The sequence below is a fragment of the Dromiciops gliroides genome, chromosome 1, assembly GCF_019393635.1.
Source record: "Dromiciops gliroides isolate mDroGli1 chromosome 1, mDroGli1.pri, whole genome shotgun sequence".
In the NCBI taxonomy this organism is placed as follows: domain Eukaryota; kingdom Metazoa; phylum Chordata; class Mammalia; order Microbiotheria; family Microbiotheriidae; genus Dromiciops; species Dromiciops gliroides.
The window spans coordinates 23819330-23833715 of record NC_057861.1 but is presented as its reverse complement, the minus strand read 5'-3'; positions in this window follow the sequence as shown (position 1 = coordinate 23833715).

Below are 14386 nucleotides of genomic sequence, written 5' to 3'. Positions count from 1 at the left end.
GAGTTGAAATAAAGGGCTGGAGCAGAGTCCATTATGCTTCAGCTAAAGTGAAGAGGGTAGGGGTGACAATTGTGATCTCAGACAAAACCAAAGCAAAAATAGACTTAATTGAAAGAGGTAATCAGGGAAACTACATTTTGTTGAAATGTACCAAAGACAATGATGTAATATCAAAAAAATGTTATAACAAGTTTCTCTGATAAAGGCTTCATTTCTCAAATACATAGGGATTTGAGTCAAATTTATAAAAAACAAGAGTCATTCCCCAATTGACAAACAGTCAATGCATATGAAAAGGCAGTTTTCAGAAGAAAAAATCAAAGCTATCTATATAATTATATTTTTAAAATGCTCTAGGTCTTATTGATTAAAGAAAGGCAAATTAAAACAATTCTGAGGTGCCACGTCACACCCATCAGAAATTACAAATGCTTGAGGGGGTGAGGAAAAATAGATACATCAATGAATTGTTGGTAGAGTAGTGAACTATTGCAACTTTTCTGGAAAACAATCTTTAACTATGCCCAAAGGGTTATAAAACTGTGCGTACCCTTTGACCCAGCAATACCTCTATTAAGTACATATCTGAAAGAGATCAAAGCAAAAGGGCCTTTGTACACAAAAATGTTTATAGCAGCTCTTTTTGTAGTGGTAAAGAATTGGAAATTGAGGGGAATGCTCACCAATTAGGGAATGGCTGAACAAGCTGGGGCATATGGTTGTGATGAAGTGCTTTTTGTCAATCCCTTAACTGCCACTGCATTGTGTTTTGGTTTGTCTGTATAACCACTTTCTGCTAAGAGAGAAGTCCTTCATCTCTAGAAGCCTAGAATACTATATTAGAATTAAAAAATATTAGCCATTTACAGTGTACAAAACACTTCTATATTCTATGGGCTACAAAGATAAAAAGGGAAAAATATCTCTTCCTGGAAGATTACATTCAACTAGGAGTATATGGCATGGAAACCCATAAATAAATACTAGGTAATGCAAACATTTTTAGGGGGAAAACATTGATAACTTTGAGGGGAGAGGTGCCCAGGAAATATCTCATCCAAGGAGGAAGTGTAACATAAGGTGTGCTTTCAAGGAAGACAGGGATTCTCTAAGATGAAAGGAAGGAAGGATTGCATGCTAAACATGGGGGAACATGAATGCTAATGTCCAGAAGTGGGAGTTGTTGAATTTGCTGGGTTGAGCCATGAGTAGGCCAGTGTGGACCAGAGTAAAGGTAGGTAGTGGGTAGATAAAGGCTGTCCCCCAATACTACTCAGGCTAAGCTGAAGAATGATGGTAGGACAGGATTCAAATAGAAAGGCAAAGGAACAAGAAATCCTTTCTTCGAGTAGATCCCAGCCATAGGCCAGGGAATATGGGCGCATTAACTAGCAGAAGCTGGCATCCACAAAAGCCTGTCCTTGGGTCAAGTGGCAGAAGATAAATGGCTGAGGAGAAGACTCTGAGTGAGCAAATATTGGTTGGCAGGGCCTGCTGTTAACTTTGGCAAATAGATCAGGAGTTGAAATATCAAATCTCTGACGTACAGAGCTGACCCTTCCCTACTGGGGTCCTTTGTGGTCTGTGTTGAACAGAATGAAGGAAGGCATCATGAGTCTTTGTGATGTGGCTAAGTACCGCCTGCCTGGCTATTTTGGAGAGTCAGCAAAAAAGATTGTCACTATTTGAATCCCTCTATAGGACAGCTATCTTTCCTCCCTTCCTTCCCTCCTTCCTTCCTCCCTTCCTCTTTCACCTGAGTATCCCGATATCATCCAAGCTAAAAGAGCAACAGCCACTCCCAGACCAATCCCACTGAGCATGGAAGTTCGCACCTGCTCTGTCTCTGACTTGGACCACGTCACCCCTTCCCAGGCAGCCTGGCAGCCCCCATTCTTGGGGGCACACTATATTGATCCAAGACAGTGAAGATCCCCATTCAGCTCTGTCCCAACTCTGGGGCTCAAGCCATGCACCAGCCTCAAGCTCCTCCAGTATCAGGAATCATAAGCATGCGCCATCACACCTGGCCAGCTGTCTTTTTTGTTGTTTATTTCTTACGTTCATCCTCAGCCTTTTAGTTGGTTTCTTCCAAGTAGGAAAAAGAGAGAAGATTCTTTAATTCCCCTACCTGGTACCTCCATCACCTTGGTGGAATGCTTTCAAAAGGGATGTCATTTCTCAAGCTTCCTTTCAACCAGGTTGGGATTAAGCTCTAGGGAATAATAATGACCATTTATAGAAGGTTTTTTCAGTTTGCAGAGTACTTTACAAAGATCTCATTTTATCCTTAAAACAACCCTGGAAGCTAAGTACTATAATTATCAAATTCATAGATGAGGAAACTGAGAAAGACGAAGGTTAAGGGAATGGTCTGAGGTCTCAGGGCAAGCAAGCACCTGAGGCCAGATTTGAACTCAAGTATCCCAGTCTCAAGATGCAGTCCTCTATTCCCTGTACCACCCAGATTCCTCTTGTGATTTTATTCAATTCATAATGTATTCATCTTCTTCTATGTGCTAGGCAATTTCTTCTATCTGAGGATTCTTTCTTTATGTCCTAGAGTTTATGTTGTTGTTCAGTCATTTTAGTCCTGTCCAACTCTCTGTGGTCCCATTTTGGGGTTTTCTTGGCAAAGATACTGGAGTGGTTCACCATTTCCTTCTCCAGCTCACTTTTCAGATGAGGGAGCAGAGGCAAACAGGATGAAGTGACTTGCACAGGGTCACACAGCTAGGAAGTGTCTGGGGCCAGATTTGAACTCAGGAAGATGAGTCTTCCTGATTCCAAAGCCAATGCTCTATCCATGGTGCTCTCTAGCTTCCCATAATTTGTTTTATTTTAATTTCATCCTGAATTTAACAAACACCAAATAGAATGTGCATGCCCATAAGCATTTGGAGCAAGTGAGAGAGATGTACATGAACCTGTGAAGTTCCCTTATGTGGAGAGTGTGCTTTCTTTTAAGTATATGAAAATTTCGCCTTATGGCTTTCAAACTGATACGACTTGTCCAAGATTCCTTCTGGACTTCCTCCTGATCTCCTCTCATTTTGAGGGGAGGTCCTTCTCCCCAACCTTTCCCTGTCCACCCAACTGAAAAAGAAAACAGAAAAGCTTTGTAATAAATATGCACAATCATGCATATAGCATGACTGTGTTCATTCCCGACAATGGCCATGGTCTGATCCCCTAACTTGAAGTAGTCAGCTTGAGTCTGAGATAATTGAGTTCAATTGGCAGCTGAAGGCCAATTGTCCCCAGTGGGACAAAGCAAGAGAAAGTAGATTTGGGGCAATCCCATCCCCAACACTGGGTTGACAAGTCAAAACATTCACCCAGAGACATAGAATCTCCAAGCTATAATTGACCTCAGAAACCACCCAAAACAATCTATAGATGAATAAGCATCTTTTCTGCCACATATCCAACAAGCAGTTGTCCATTTAGCCTATGCCTGAAGATCTCTGGTCAGGAAACCAATGCCAAATGGGATGGACATTTCCAAATTTTGATAGCTCTAATTCTGAGGATGCTTTTTTCCTGACCTCAAGCCTGATTTGGTTTCTTTGCAAACTCTTCTTCATTCTGTCCTCTTTGACCATGTAGAACAAGGTTACTCTTCTGTCTTCTTAGACACAGGTAGGTAGCACAATGGATAGAGTGTTGGACCTGGAGTCAGGAATACTTGAATTCATATCCACCCTCAAATACTTACTTGGCTGTGTGACCCTGGGCAAGTCACTTATTCTCTGTCTGCTTCAGTTTCCTCGATGGTATCATGGAAATAGTAAAAACATTTACCTCACAGAGTTGCTGACACATAGAAGGCTCGCTATAAATGCTTATTTCCCCCCCATCTCTTCACTTCCCTCCTTCTTTGTGTTGACCCTTCAGATACTGGAAGACAGTAATCGTGTTCTACTTCTACAATCAATTTTCTCTTCTCCAGGCTAAAAGCCACCAGTCCTTTCAACCAATCCTCATATGGCATGGTCTCAAGTTCTCTAATCATCCTGCTTGTCCCACTGATTGATGAGCCATGAACATTCTAGTGCCTTGTTCGAAATACTTTGTTATTCATTTAAGGGTGGTTGAAAGACAATGGTAGATAGACAGTTTACTTTGGAGTCAGGAAGATCTGGTGACTGTGTCACCCTAAGCAAAGCATTTAACTTCAGTGTCCTGGCAACGCTTTACACTGATAAAGCAAGCTCTGTGCTCGTGGGCACTCGCGCTCGCTCTCACGCTCTCTCTCTCTCTCCTTCCCTCCTCCTCTCTTCCTCTCTTCTCTATGCCTTTCTTCTCTCTCTCTCCCCTCTCTCTTTTCACCCTCTTTTTCCTTTCTCTCTCTTCCTCTCCCATTCCTTTCCCCTCTCTTCTCTCTCTGCTCTTCCTCTCTCCTTCCCCCCTCCCTCCCTTCCTCCTCCTCCTCCTTTTCCTCCCCCTCCTTCTCTTTTCTTCTTTCTCCATCTTCCTCCTCTCTCTCTGTCTTTCTTTCTGTGTCTCTTTCTGTCACTCTCTCTTTTTCTCTCTGTCTCTCTCAGTTGCTTTTACTCTCTGTCTTTCTTCTCCCTGGCTCTTTCTCTCTTTTTCTTTCTCTCTGCCTCTTTCTGTTTTTCTCTGTACATCTCTGTCTTTTTCTTTCTCTCTGTCCCTTTGGTCTCTCTGTCTGTCTCTCCTGTCTATATCTCTCCCTTCATCTCTTCTCTCTCACTGAATCACTTTTCATGCATATGTAGATATACATATGTATGTATATAGTCACACATACACATACAAGGAACATCTTAAGACTTATGTGAATCTGCTCCAGACACTTGTCTTCTGTGGGCCCCAGTTTCCTACTCAATAAAGCAAGGAAGTCAAATTATATAATCTCAAAATTTCCTTCCATTTTCCAGTCTTATGGTCCAATGATAAAGGAGGTGGGTTAAATAGGAGGAAAAATCACTCTGGGTTTTGACACCTCCCCCACTACTCCCCCTTCCCCCTACACACTTTCTGTTGATGTTGAGCTCAGCTCCATGGACATTTTCCTGGACAAAATCTCCCATTTCCCAGTTTTCCGGCATGGTCAATGGCAAATTCCTATGTATAGAAATCCACGGGTTAAGAAGCTTAGAAGCCAGCTCATAAGTCTTCCTGAACATCAAATCATCCTTACAAAGCCCTATTTTGATGAGCTAAGTGTGCTGCAAGAGGACCAGAAACATAAGGATTAAATTTCCCCCAAAGTACACAGAGCTTTCAGGAAAAATAAGGAGAAAGAAATGTCTGGATGATCACACTTGTGGTTTCTCTTCCCCCACCCCCCCATCACCCCCACCCCATCCCCAAACTTCAGAAACACAGTCTGGCTGATGCTGCCAAATCCCATGTGCCAAGAGCTTCTTCCCCCTCTCTAATTAAAACAAGAGCTTCGTGCCAATGGCTCTCTCTGCCAGTAACAGCAGAGGCTTCTACAATGGACAACCACTGCCGGCAAGGGGGAAGTGGGAGGGCCTTTTGTGGGGTCCGCTTGCTACTTGTAAAGAACAAATCATGTTAGAAACCAGGAGACTCTCTAGGCAAAGAGGTCTGGACAAAAAGTCACCGTTCCATACTGAGCCCTCTGAACAATTCCGTTTGATTTCTATTAGGTGTCTACTCTGCGCAAGGCACTTTGTAAAACACTTCTGATACAATGACAAAAATGAAAAATCATCCTTCCCTTCAAAGCATTTATATTGGGGAGATGTTGTTCAGTGGTTTCAGTTGTATCCAACTCTTTGTGACCCTATTTGGGGTTTTCTTAGCAAAGGTACTGGAGTGGCTTGTCATTTCCTTCTCTGGATCATTCTATTGAAGAAACTGAAACAAACAAGGCTAAGGGATTTGCCGGGGTCACACAGCTAGTAAATGTCTGAGGCCAGATTTGAACTCAGAAAGATGAGTCTTCCTCGCTCTAGGCCTGGCACTCTATTCACTGTGTCACCTAGCTGCCCCAACTGGAGGATCTATTATATAAACGGACAAATATAACTACACAATAACTTGAGGATGTACCACCTCAAGAGATCACTGATAATTAGAGAAGGCCCAAGTCAACTTCCTCATTTTAAATTGAGTAATTTTGTAGATAAAGAAACAGGCCTCAGGTTAAGTGACTTGTCCAGGCTCTCACAGGTAATGAGTAGCAGAGCTGAGCCCAAAATTAAACAGGAAAAAAGAAGTGAATTATCCAATTCATTTGCTCTTTGAAAAATTATGCACCCCAGGGCAGCTAGGTGGCACAGTAGATAAAGCACCGGTCCTGGATTGAGGAAGACCTGAGTTCAAGTCCTGCCTGGGACACTTGACACTTACTAGCTGTGTGACCCTGGGCAAGTCACTTAACCTTCATTAGCCCACAAAAAAAGAAAAAGAAAGAAAAATTATGCACCCCAATATTCTTCCTGAGATAAGACCTATGTTATTAATAGCAGTGTAAATGAATGAATTGAACATTTATTAAGCACTTACTATGTACCAAGCACTGTGCTAAATGCTGGGGATAAAAAACTAAGATGGTTCTTGCCCTCACGGAGTTAACATGCTGCCAACATATATGGAAGGTTTCAACTGCAAGTCAGAAGGAAAAGTCCCATGATCCTCAGGGAGCTGTACCAAAACAGATGGTAATGCCTCCTCTTCTTCTTCTTCTTCTTTTTTTTTTTTTGGCGGGGCAATGAGGGTCAAGTGACTTGCCCAGGGTCACACAGCTAGTAAGTGTCAAGTGTCTGAGGCTGGCTTTGAACTCAGGTCCTCCTGAATCCAGAGCTAGTGCTTTATCCACTGAGCCACCTAGCTGCCCCCGCAATGCCTCTTCTTTAATGCCATTTAAAGACATTCAGTGATAAAATGATCAGTTTCTGTTGTTGAGCCATTGACAGTGCCTGAGTCCAGAAAATAAGATCTAACAGGTACCAATAAGTAGGTAATCCATGGGCTCTTCCGTGTTACATGGAGAATACATTGTCATAAGATGATTTGAGTTTTTTTCTCAATTTAATTAAAAATTGAGCAACTACCATATATATTACAGTACAGGAAATACAGGACAAGTATGAGATATGACCACTTTCCTCAAGACACTAAAAGTCCAATTGGGCAACTGAACAGACAAAAATGAAACAATTCACAAAATCACTGAATTTGAGAGATATGAAGGATGCCAGGGGCCATCTATTTCCAAAAGATACCCTAAAGGCATCGCCACTAAAACATATCTAACGAGTGGTCGTCCAGCCTCAACTTGCAGTCCTCCAAAGAAAAGGAACCAATAACCACCAAAGGCAGGCAGTTCCACATTGGGATGGCTCTCATTGGTCGGTAGTTTTTCATGGCATCTACCCTAAATTGGACATTTTCCATGGAAGGAGGCAAGTGGGCTAGCCACCATCTGGTTTTGATCTCTAGGTCCATGCAGAACAAGTCCAATCTCTCTTTCCCCTGACACCCTTTCAAATACATAAAGACATATTTCATCCCTAACCCTTCTCCCAAAATTGAGCTTTCTCTTCTCCTGGTAAATTAGAGGTTCAATGTAGTAAAAACAAAATGAAACAAAAAACATGAAGAGCATACTAAATGAGGCTCACTTGAGGAATAAGGAATTGTTCTGTCTGGAAAATAGAACACTTAGGAGGGTTGTTATCTATTTCTTCAGGCATATGAAGTACTGAAGTGTTCGAATTAATATAGAAGAGGGATTAAATTTGTTGTACTTGGACCTAGCTAGGAGTCATGGGTGAAATGCTTAGAGAGTAAATTTTATTTTATTTTATTTTATTTTTTTTTTTTTAGTGAGGCAATTGGGGTTAAGTGACTTGCCCAGGGTCACACAGCTAGTAAGTGTTAAGTGTCTGAGGCCGGATTTGAACCCAGGTACTCCTGACTCCAGGGCCAGTGCTCTATCCACTGCGCCACCTAGCTGCCCCCAGTAAATTTTATTTTAATAGAAGGAAGCCTCCATAAAATCTCACTCTGATACCTCATCATGGAGTAGGAGTGATGATTCTTTGAGAAGAAATCCCTTGAGTGATGAGGATTTTGCTAGAAAAACTCCCACTACTAAGCAAGTTACTCCTTGAATCCCTGGGTTCCAAACTGGCATATTATTTTATATAAAATACAAAAGGAGTGATCAAGTCTCCTCAACTAATCAAGAACGACTTCCTGTGTAAGGTCATCCCATTTTAGCCAATGGCTTTTAAAGACCTCTAAATTGATCCAGGACTTTTCCACCTAATTTTAAGGCCTCTCATAATTGATTACTAGTGATAGCTAAGGCTTGTTCACATCTGATTTCAACCTTTGATTTATTGTCTCTGTGTTAGTGTTCTTACCTGAGAAAGACATCAAAGTCAGTTACTTTAAGTGGGATGGAGTGATTCACTCAATTGACCCACCTGTTACAAAAGAAAGGAAATACAGAATAGAGCTCAGCTCTGTGGAACCTATTTCTACCTAGGAAAGGCTGATGGCAGAGTAGTAGAAAAGGGTCAAGAGGTTAGGGATCACCCGGCTTTTAGACAGCATATAAATATCAGCTTATCTGTTAGCATTCTAAATGTTAAAATCTCTTCTAGTGACTATGGGTAAGCACGGGATCTATAATCTAGGGCTTCTAAGACTACCTAGTGTTCTATGGACTCAGAGAGAGAGAGAGAGAGAGAGAGAAAGAGAGAGATGCTTACAATCTAAATTGCGTGGTTCCCCTTAAATTAGAAGCTTTAGCACCAGTCTTTGGGCATTAAGCATTTATTAAAGCATACCAGGTATTCACATGGAGTTCAGAGTTCCAGCTTGGTCAGGTTCTTCCTTAAGTCCTCCACCACCAGTCTGCTTCAACCATAAACTCCCCAGCAAACTGAATGTGGAAGCTTTTTATAGGTCTAGAACATGGGAAGTCTTTACACACTGCTTCAAGCTGATTGGTTAGCTCATCCAAATCCATTGGTTCACTGGACTTAACCCCAACTGCCTCACCCCAAAAAATAAATAAATAAATAAAAATAAATGTCACTGTTGCCAAAAAATGGGAAATGAATAAAAGAACAGCTATCATCACAGAATGCCCCCATTTCTTTTTTTTAACCTTTTTTTTTTTTTTGCAGGGCAATAGGGGTTAAGTGACTTGCCCAGCGTCACACAGGTAGTAAGTGTCTGGTGTCTGAGGCTGGATTTGAACTCAGGTACTCCTAAATCCAGGTCTGGTGCTTTATCCAGAATGCCCCCATTTCTGAAGGAAATTAACCATCTGCCATGATGAGACCAAATGACCCCAGAAACTCAATCAGTCATGATGATGATCAACTCAGGAGAGCAAACATTTGATCTTGCCAAGTGAGAGCATAGTGAAGGGTGGCAGCAAGCACAGCAGTAGTTTGCAATAATATTAATTTAAAAGAACCGACCAAAGAGGATGACAAAAGATTAAGAACAATATGTTGCCTCATAAAACATTAAAAGTGGTGTAAGGAAAACTAAATTTACAGAAATCTTGGCACCATTCCTAAGTTAAATCATCCTGTGAGTGCATTTAAAGATGAAACCAGTAGGACAATAAACAAATGAATAATGGAAAATATCTGTATGTAATTCTATAACAAATTCCATTCCCCATCAATAAGAATGTAGTGTCAGTTAACATTTAGGCTGTCATGGGTTCTGTAGAACTACAAAGGATCATAGATCTGGAACTGGAAAGAATATAAAGGCCATTTCAACTGACCCTTTCATTTTATGGAAGAGTAAACTGAAGGCCAGGGATAGAGATTAAGGGACTTGTCCAAAGTCATGCAGTCAGTAAGTATCAGGAGTAGGATTTGAACCTGGATCCAGAGCCAATAGTTTCTACAAGAGGAAATAGAAATGGTCCTGAGGAAAGTAAAGATGGGAAGAACCACTGGACAAGACCAAATATACACAAAGAAGGTCCATGGGGAGATCCATTTTCAATATTTCTGAAATAGAGAAGATATTAAACATTGTGTGTGCAAGTGTGTGTGTGTGTGTGTGTGTGTGTGTGTAAATAACATCTTATTATTACCACACCAATAAGAGAAAATATCAGTAACTACTTCCTTGTATTTATATTTGCATCTCTACTGATATTGAGCACAGGAGAGAGGAAAGCATCCTTAATTCCTTCTCCACTCTCCATACTTTTGCTCCCCATTGCCAATTGTCTTGACATCTGTTGAGACTTCCATCAGAGGTTCCAATCTCTAGTTTGGTGATTGCCTACTTATACTACCATTTCAGCAAAATTCCATTTCACTCCCAACTCTGTTCTTCAGATTTATTTTCTTACTCTTATGTCACCTCACAATCTGTGTTTTCCAGTTCTCCATTAGAATGTAAGGTTCTTGAGGGTAGGCTCTATCTTACCTGTATCAGTATCCCCAGAACTTAGCAAAATTGTTGGCACATAGCATTTAGTGAATTTTTTCCATCTATCTATCTATCTATTATCTAGCTAACTAGCTAGCTATCTACCTATATAGCTATCTATCAATCGATAATCTATCTTCATTAACAACTATGGTAGTAGGCCATAATTGACAAAAATATAAGAAGGAAACAGGCAGATTTTTCACAAATGATATCATAGTAGACTACATCTTCAGTCACACGGTGGATTGAAAGGTATTAAGAACAGAACCAACCCCTTCCCAGGGCCTCTCTTTTTCTTATTTAATGCCCCAATATTTTTTGGAGACAAGGTTTTGAAGAGACATTCATTTATTCTCCCTCTATTAGCACTTCATCATTATAGCTTTATCAGATTACTCCTCTCCATGTTTCTGCGAACTCTTTTATTTTTGTATTTTACAGTTCCAACTCAGTAATGGCCTTTTCATCAGGAATACTTGAAAGTTCTCTATTCCATTAAAGACCCATCGCCTCCCCATAGAATTGTACTCAGCTTTTCAGGGTAACCTCCTTTTAACTGTAATCCTAAGTTTTTTAAAATATTGTATTCCAAGATCTCCTCTTCTTTATAGTAGAAATTTCAAGGTCTTGCATAAGCTGTGTTTCAATGCTTATTGTTTGTCGATTTTAAAATAGCATCTGACTCAGTAAAATCAAATGCTTCCTTAAAGGATTTCCTCCACCAAAAGTGAGTGCCAGGAATATATCAAATTATACAAAATTAACTATAACAATAATAGTTAATATTTATAAAGAATCTTAAGGGATTCCAAAGCATTTCACAGCTATTATCAGATCTGATCCTAACAACAGTGCTGTGATATAGCTAGTTTTTTAATCTCTCTTTACAGATGAGGAAACTGAGGTTGAGAGAGATAAAGTTGGGGCAGCTAGGTGGCACAGTAGATAAATCACCAGCCCTGGATTCAGGAGGACCTGAGTTCAAATCCGACCTCAGACACTTGACACTTACTAGCTGTGTGACCCTGGGCAAGTCACTTAACCCTCATTGCCCTGCCAAAAAAAAAAAAAAAGAGAGAGAGAGAGAGAGAGAGATAAAGTTACTTATTTTAGGATACATAGCTGGTCAATATCTGAGGTAATATTTAAACTGTGGGGACCAATTTTTAATTGGGGAATGTTAGCTAAGCTGCTTGCCGCAATATTGGGGCAAGGAAGGAGACCGGCAGCCTCCCTCAAAACAGAACAGGATTTATTTTAACAAGAACGAACTTAAACACACACACACACACACACACACACACATACAAACAGGATCAGTAGGATCAAGGGAAAGGAAATAAAATGGGGAAAGGGAAATTATACAACCTCAAAAGATACCACCACCCAGGAATCAGCTGAGAATACGGAGCAGACCTCCGGTCCTTCCAGCGTCCAGCTAGAATGCCCAATTCTCCTCCCCCAATCCCAGTAAAACTCCACACCAGCCCCAGCCAATGGGAGGGCCGCTCTGACAGTCACATGACTGCCCTCACTAGGCTTCCAATCATTATAATTTTGCCAGGCCCGTGTAGGCGTTGGCGAGTAGTGATGACGTGAGGTGCCAGTGCCATGGCAACGGCTACAACCAGTGGATGGAGCACCGTACAGTTTGCGGAGCGAGGCATAAAAACCTCAAATAACAATTAATTCTTTACAAAACACTGTTTTTCCTAAGCCAAAGTCCAGTGGTCTATCCATTTGTGCCATGGTGCCTCTCCAGATTCCCCCAAAGACATAGCAACAAAAGTAAATTTGTTCAATGACCCTCTGACTACTCACATCAAATGGGGTAGGAAACAGGGTCAGCATAGCACAGGGGAAAGAAGATTGCCTTTGGAGTCAGAAGAGCTGGGTTCAAATCCTGTCTGTGACACTTAACTACCAATAATGTGACCCTGGGAAAGTCACTTATTTTCCAGAACTTCAGTTTCCTCATCTGTCAAATGAGGGAGTTGAACTTGATGGCTTTTGAGATCCTTTCCTGCTCTAGATATATGATCTGAAGGTCACTTCAAGCTGCAGATATATGCTCACCAAAGGTATATGTCACTGTCATGAAAGATCCAGCATAAAGTCCATGAGGAAAAGGTATTCTTTACAGATGGGCTAGGGAGCCATCTAGGGAAGACAGTGGATAGAGTATTGGACTTGGAGTCAGGAAGATGAATTCAAATCCTCCCTCATATACTTAACAACTGTGAGACCCCAGGCAAAGTCACTTAACCTTTAATGTTCTCAGTTCCCTTATCTAGAAAATGACAGTAATAACAGCACCTATACCACAGAATTGTTTATAAGATATAATTAAATAACATTTATAAAATGTTTTCCAAGCCTTAAAGGACCATATCATTGGTGTCTATTATCTATCTATCTATCTATCTATCTAATTATCTATCTATCTATCTATCTATCTATCTATCTATCTATCTATCTATTATCCTGATACTCCTTTCTGTGCATGACTTTGTGCTGATTGAGGCAAGCCTCACCACATTGGGTCCTAAGTGAAATACATAACTGAATAAATTCTACTGAGGAAGAGTTCGGGCTAACTATTCACATAGGAAAAACCAAATGGATGAAGAATGCCAGTGGTCTGAAATATAAGGTGCAGTTGGATAGACAATCCACAGAACTACTCCATCAGTATATATGCCTTGGATAGATACTAAGGATGAATGCTGGATTGGTTCCAGAGTTAAATAGAGGGAAAAAGAGTAGGCAGGATTGCCTTAGAGAAATTGTGTGTTCTTTCTAATGACTTCCCTCTTCTCCCCCAAAGCTTCTCCCTGATATAAAGGTCCTTCATTCTGGCACCAATATTCTATTAGTGATACTATATTATGGTGAATCATGAAATATGAGAATTATCAAAGAATGAAAGGGCAAGAGAGAAGCTCATGTTTGAGGTAAGGAATCGGCACTACCTTGCCAATGAAGGATTGCACAGAAGTGTTTGACATTTACATATATGTGTGTATGAATATGTTATGTATGTGTATGTGTACATATACATATATGTATATGAGAGTTGGCCCCTAATGGAATGGAATTCCTCAGTAGTTAGCGGGTCCCCTCTCATGGGAGGTCTTCTGGCAAAGACTAGATGACCAGCCATCAGGAATATAGGTGGTCAAGGTGGATTCTTTTTCAAGCATGGTTTGGGCCAGATGGCCTCTGAAAAATCAATCACTCATCTAGCATCTAACAAGTGCCTATATAACATACCTGTGCTATACTAAGTGCTAGAGATGTAAAGAAAAGTGGAGGCAGGGGCAGGGAAGGACCCTTTACTCAAGAAGCTTACAGTTTATCAATCAATCAATCAATCAGCAAAAGTTCATTTGATGCCAACTATGTGTCAGGCACTTTTCTAGGAGCTATAGATACTAAGACAGAAGTGAAACAGCATCTGGCCTCAAGGAGCTTACATTCTATCAGGACAGAACCACAGATAAGTATTCCAGAATACACACACACACACACACATGCCACATACACACAGTAGTTTGGGAAGCAAGGCTTCTTCTATCTCTTCAATTCTGTCATTCTCATCCTGTGTAATTCTGAGGTGAATTACACAGGATAGGAATAACAGAATATAGTGGTAGCTAGGTGGCTCAGTGGATAAAGCACCGGCTCTGGATTCAGGAGGACCTGAGTTCAAATCCAGCCTTCACACTTGACACTTACTGTGTGACCTTGGGCAAGTCACTTAACCCTCATTGCCCTGCAAAAAAAAAGAATAACAGAATATAGAAGAAGAAATCAATTGTTTCTATCTAAACTGTTTGATCTAGAGGTTGGGACATGCTTCTGTTTGATTAGAGAAGAACCAGGAACCTGGTGACAAGATTTCTGGCTTGCATGCTTTGTTAGCTAATGCCACTCCAAACCCAACATTTCCAGGAGTGAGGAC